Genomic DNA, 6,056 nt, shown 5'->3' with positions numbered 1-6,056 from the left:
TTGCTTCCTTTTTAATTAAATATTCTTTGCTAATGTCACGTAAAAGAAAGTGTCAGTACTATATATGAACCCTTGAATGTCTTCCGTATATAAATCAAACCGCAAATGCAAAAGACATTCTAGCTCCAAAACAATTAATTAAGTTGCTGGGATTTTCTTGCTTCTCCTGGAAAACTCTTAAGTAGTATTTTATTCGAAACTTTGGTAGCTCGCCAAAAGAAGCCAATTATAGACTGCTCTTAGCATTAAGCAATGTCCACTTATCCACTTATCAGCTATTCAAATTTGGAAATCTTAACTCTCAATGAAAACTTACGTTTTACTTTTTTGTGCTTTGTTTAATTATTTTTCTCCTCCCTTTGTGACTTCAAGTTGGAAAACCCCCCCATTTTAATTAAATTCTTATTATCCATTTTACATTATTAAACCTGATCACAAGTTGCTGAATAGTTTGGGTGTCAATATCTATATACTAGACAGCATCTCTCCAACAAGAATAATAAGAGGCGGAGCAGACAAAATTTAGACGAAATATTGAATTCTACATAAAAATTGAACCTATTACTGACTGTTTTTTAACCCTGATTACGTAAGCTCGTGCTAAGTTAAATAATTCCAAGAGCCTCACTTCAATACGCCCTTTACCTTTCTTTATCAATTTGAAGAGCTATAACATATATAATTCTTTCTCTTTTGATGTTATAAAACATTTTCTCTGTCTTAAGGTGAAATTACAGCTCCAAAAATTCCCTCACAGTAAGACGGCTGGAGAAAGTAAAGTAAACTTCCTTTTAATTTATAATATTTTCTTCAGATGGTGCACTTCAAATTTTGGAATCTTAATTTGAGGCGCAGCGTCCCTCACAGCTTCTTATTTACATCTGCCAATTGCAACTCGTGAAAAGTTTTGTAATTCTTTCTATCTTTATATAGCATGTAAACACATGCATATACCACTCAATACCTTTTCTACAAATTCATGTCTTTTATTTTTCCTAATTAAGTAGTTCTTAATTCGGTTCACTAACCCAAAAAGTGAAAAGTTTTGTAATTCTTTCTATCTTTATATATATATAAGTTTTATGCACTAATAATGTATATATTCTTTTCATTTTCAGCTAAGTTGACTTATAACAACGAATAGGTAACTCTTTAAAAAAAAGTCTTACATACGTGGTAACCTGAAAAAGAAAATAATAAATTATAACCGATTAAATTGGACTGGTAATTGTCAATGTATATTAGTTATTTGTAACCTAGCTAGGTTCTATTTCTATATATACATGCTAACATTTTAATGAGACGTACGTATCTTTTGATATTGAAGTGGAGAATAAACGGAGGTCAAAAGTTTTCACTAGCGTAATATAAGGCAGATGCATATGATTCGCCCTTTGAAACTAAAGGAGACGCTCTATTTCGTTGCAAAAGAATAAATCTTTCTGCTGATATTTTTCCTAATCAAAAGGTAATATGGTGTACTTTACACTTGTCAAATTTACAGAATGAAGCTTCATAAATAATGGGGACAATGACTTGTAGCTCTTTTTATATGCGGCGAACGGACGTGGATATATATATATATATATATATATATATATATATATATATATATATATGAGATCCTCCAAAGAAAAATCTAGAAGAATTGGAAAAACAGTTGTAAATCATAAGCACTGTTTCAAGAATCCACCTTCAATGGACCAAATTTAAGTATGCCTCGGCTAGCCACTTCTCAATCAAATTTTCGAAGAGTCCTTTTAATTCTTTTGACGAATTATATCTCAAATTATTTGAATTTCAGAAAGAAAAAAAGAATAAGAGAACATTTATTACAGTTGTCTTATCTACCCAATACGGTTCAGATTAGTGGAATATCAATTAAGTAAGACGTTTAAGAAGAGATAACTAGATGATAATCTAGACGAAATACTCTTATAGTTAAGATTTTTAAATATTTTTACTCACAAGTGTGCTAAAACCTTAAAAAAAAAAAAAGAAGAAGATAATATGCACTTAGTATATATATAGCCATCACATTAATGCTTGAAGTTAATGTTTCCGTGTCTTTTCTCTCCATTCTTATGGGGAGCCCTTTTTAATTGAGAATTCAATAGCCATTGACATAATAGCAGGACTATAAGTTCGTATAGATTAATAAAATTCTGTAAATAGAAAGAGAGCTAATTCCAGATTTCCAATTTAATACCATTCCTAGTCCTTCACTAAACTATATTGAAGCATCCCGATGGTCCACATGCTGCTGTGTGTTTCTAAGGTTGAGAACCATAAAACATTTATTGTAGAATATATACTTATCCTTTAGGGAACGTTTCCCTAGGTGGGGTGGGGTGGGTTGCATATTGAGGGCTGAATTTTTTTTTGATTTTTTTTTCACTTTTAGTCCGCGTTAGAAACTATTTACATCGATAGTCAAAAAATAATATAAAATTTATATAATTTTTATATATAACATACATAATGTGTATATATATATATATAGAAAAAATATATATTTTTCGATTATTATTTTAAGAGCGACTATACAGTATGTTTTCTCCTATTTTTCATTTTAGTGGACTTAGAACGATAAGGACATAAGTCATGATCCTGAGCAATTTATAAAAACAAAAACAAACTCTTTTTATATAGTTCTTGTTCTTGGTAAAAAAATCAAAGAAAACTTGGACCCATTAACAAAAAGAGAGTATTTTGGACCCTAAACTCGTAGATAGCTACATGAATAGATTTGGAAAATCAGTTGAAATGACCAAGACCTGAAATATATAACAACCCCACTTTTAGCACTACTCACCACCAGGAGACGAAAAGGAGAGAGCAGAGTTTGTTGGCAGTCAGTGGACAAGTTTATTCTCCGAATATACCATTCAACTATTGTTAGTGCCATAGACTCTCCTCTGTAGCTTTAAGGTACTAATAATTACTCTTATTACATAATGAATCATGAAACTCATCTTCCTAGTATATTGTAGTCACCAACTTATTAAGTCAACTTTGCTTGGAAATGAATCCTTCTCAATTAATTTCCACCATCTCCACGTACAGTATATATAACTTGTGGGCTGTGGCTAGTGCTCGGTGGGCGTATGCAAGAATTTTGGTAAGTAGTGTCAAAATTTGAAGAAGTAAACAAATGAATAAATTACTGTAATGGCAAGTGCGGTCATTTCATATATATATATATATATATATATATATATATATTTAATATTTTAGTTTTATTTATTATTTATACGTACAGATTACGAAAAAAATTTTTCTGACGAAGCGATGTCACGTGACACCGCTTCAAGCAAGGTGCCTATGCCCCTTAATACTCAAAGCCCTAGTCCTTTAACCAAACAAAAAATGATAGATACCCAAGTAGTACTTACTAGAAAAAGATGGAATTTAGGGCAAAGTGAAAATAGTGAGGTTAAATAATACCCATAGACAATGCAATTTGGCTGGTGGTTTTCTGCCTAGTTTAATGCCTCCTAGCTAGCCACAAAAAATGGAGGAAATACAAGCTAGTTTTAATGGCCTAATAGCTAGCGCACTTATTTCTTGCGTAAAAATTTGATGAGGAAATTTAGGGATCAGAATGCATGGAGGAGATAGAGGTTAGTTTTTTTGGTCACTCTGGCAATGGAAATTAGTGCTGCCCATTTTACAACGCAACGCAATGAACGAAGAAGAAATTGATATCAGAAACGAAAAAAGTGGATGCTCTTATATGTGCAACTGGTATCATAGAATTGTTCGGGCATAAACAGTTGAAGCATATAGATTTAACTGATTGACAAGGTTGTATTTTTAGTTGAAAAGAATGGTGTTCAAATTCCCGAAATGCAGTCTAGCCCTTCTTTTTTATTCGAACTTACTCGAGGGAAGGGTCAATATCCTTCAGACGGAACAATTGATTCTTAATCAACCTAGAAATTACGTAAATTCTCTATAAATCTCTTTCTTTCTTTTTTCTTTGTAGTGTTAGAAACTTGTAGATTACACATCAAAGTTGGTAATACAATACTCATATGACTTCAGTTGAGTATGAAAATTGGTAATGCCATTACTCTGAGTTGAATCTACAGTTTGAAATTTTCTTTTTAGAGGAATTGGCTAAAAATTAAAAACGAACGCATAGTGCTACCTAGAGCTGTCAATATGGGCTGGGTCGGGCTAGCCCAGCCCAGTTCACGTGGACTTTAGTAACTGACGGGTTGGGCTAGCCCACCATTTTGATGGGCCTTATAATGGTCAGCTCACTCCAGTCTTATATGAGCTGTGGGTCCCTACGGTCCGGCCCATCATTTTTTAAAAATATAGTTTTTATTTTTTATTTAAGTTCTAACCTAAAAAAGATAAATATTTAAAAGTTAAAAAAATCTTATTGAAAAAATTTCACAAAACATAATAACTTTTTATACTGTTCCAATATATCATAATAAATATTAAAAAAGTAAAAGACAAGACTTTATTTCATTCACTAAAAGTCAAAACTCAAAATAAATTATTCAAGAGAATGTCCATGACGCTTATGGGATATCCAACATATCATATTCATCAAACACATTTGAATCCGCTTCTGAGAAAGTTATTTTAATATCTTTACTTTCATCTATATCTACAATTCGTATGCAATATTAGTTTGTTAAATATTAAGAATAATTAATTTTTTAAAACTAATTAACGTTTTAAAACTTTGATCTTTTAATATGATGAGCTTAATAAACTTTAAGCTTGGGATACTCTTCTTCTTATTTTTTGTGTCATATATTTTTTATATTTTAAATACTTATTTTTATTAGGTCCATGGGCCGGCCCAACCCACCCTCAGTCAAGCCTCACAGGCCACGGGCTTACTCGGGTCAGGTTTAAAAGTCTCATTTTTAAATGGACTCTAAAAATTCTAGCTCAGCCCTACTAAATCACGGGCTGGACTAGGCTGGCCCAACGGGCCAAACCCATATCGACGGCTCTAGTTCTACCTGAAATCATCACCGCACTTCACAATTGAAAATTGAAAATGTACATTAAGCAGCGTTGCCGAAAGAGAGTTAGTTTCTCTTCAATAATTATTAATTATTTAGTGATGGGAAGAAAAGATTAGTATGGCTTAGTGAACTAATTGAGCTTTCCTTTATCAGGAGAGGGAATAATAGTGAACTTTCGCTTTTGCCTGTTTTTTTTTTTTCTTTCTTTTTGTGTTAGTATAAATCAAATTAAGAAAAACAATATTATGGCATTTTTTGCTTTTCTTTTGGGATATTTTGTCCTTTTGTCGACACTCGATTTCCTTATTAGCTTGGTTATACTGTCAGGATTAGGGGTGGGCATGAAATTCGAAAAATCAAATACCGAACTGAATCGCATAATTTGGTATATCGGTATTGGTTTTTTCAATATTTCGGTATTTTTCGGTATAGATATTTCGATATTTCGGTATTTCAATATGATACTCGGTATTTAAGTTTTGATATTTCGATATACCGAAATACTAAAATATTTAAGTCCAAGCTCACCTCTATTGGGAAGCATCTTCTTAGGTACATGGACTCAAAGTCTCAAATATTGTTGATTGAATATATTGTTTGACAGATATTGCTGATTGAAGTGTTGAAACCTTCTTAGTTAGGGACACGATTAGAACAACTAATTCATGTTGTTGTTGTTGTCCATGCTCATTCTTCAGCTTGTTCAAACAAGTATTCATAAGTCTAAGGGTTTCCTGGAGAACAGTGGCGGACGCTAATATTATGTATATATATAAATTAGGATTAAAACTGTATAAATTTTATATAAATATTTTATTTGAACCCACTTGACAATTACTATTTTACGACTAAAGTTATGTACTTCTAAGATTAAACCTACTTGTACAAAATCCTGGATCCGCCACTGCTAAAGAGCACCATTTAAAATTGTAGGCGTATACAAATCATCAGCATGTTTTGTCTCCAACTCATTACGCAGCTTCTTGATGCATTTCTCGGCCTCACGACTTTTGTTATTTTTAACTTTTGTTGAAGCCTTCTTACAGGCAATGTTGAAAA

Source organism: Nicotiana tabacum, chromosome 15 (assembly GCF_000715075.1).
Source record: "Nicotiana tabacum cultivar K326 chromosome 15, ASM71507v2, whole genome shotgun sequence".
Classification (NCBI taxonomy): Eukaryota; Viridiplantae; Streptophyta; class Magnoliopsida; order Solanales; family Solanaceae; genus Nicotiana; species Nicotiana tabacum.
Note: the sequence above shows the minus strand (reverse complement) of the source record.